This window comes from Cebus imitator, unplaced genomic scaffold, assembly GCF_001604975.1.
Source record: "Cebus imitator isolate Cc_AM_T3 unplaced genomic scaffold, Cebus_imitator-1.0 Scaffold860, whole genome shotgun sequence".
NCBI classification, from domain to species: domain Eukaryota; kingdom Metazoa; phylum Chordata; class Mammalia; order Primates; family Cebidae; genus Cebus; species Cebus imitator.
This window is the reverse complement of record NW_016108175.1, coordinates 174,889-175,553: the sequence shown is the minus strand read 5'-3', so window position 1 is coordinate 175,553 and position 665 is coordinate 174,889.

The window sequence follows — 665 nt, the reverse complement described above, 5'->3', positions numbered from 1 at the left end:
AAAAAAAAAAAAAAAAAGAAATATCAGAAAATGCAAAAATATCAGAAATATGCAAAAAATACAAATTACTAGTGCCTATTTCATGTTTGTAGAATCAGAAGTTCAGAGGCAGGGCCTGGGATTTTTAAAAACCTGATCTGAGGTATCATATTTCTTATGATGTGACATTTCTCTAGCAGAGCATCTCCCACACAGCTTCGCCACTACCAAAGCCCCTAACCAAAGCCAAGCTGGTAGATTGGGGGTATTCCAGGAACTTCTTACAGGGTCATTAAATCTGCACATGTAGTGAAAGTCCTTAGGGTGGCTTTTGTAAGTTACTCTATTGTGTAGTGTTCTTAAGTTTATCTTATTTGAGTTAGAGCTGTTCCAAAACACAGAGCCATATTCCAGCTAACACAGAGGTTACCAACTGGGGACTGTTCACTCATTTAAGACAGGAGGGCATGCTTTTCTTCCATGAAACCAGAAGGAAGTTACATGCATGACTAAGAAAACTCTTTGGAGTTCTGTCTCCCTGCTCAGGCTGCAGCATACTTGCCTACACATCATTTTGTGGAAGCACATGCACGACTGTGTCCATGTTACCGATGATGAAAACTGGCAGTCAGTGAAGTTCGATCTTCCAGAGGCACACAATCAGCAACTGGCATGGCCAGAATGCA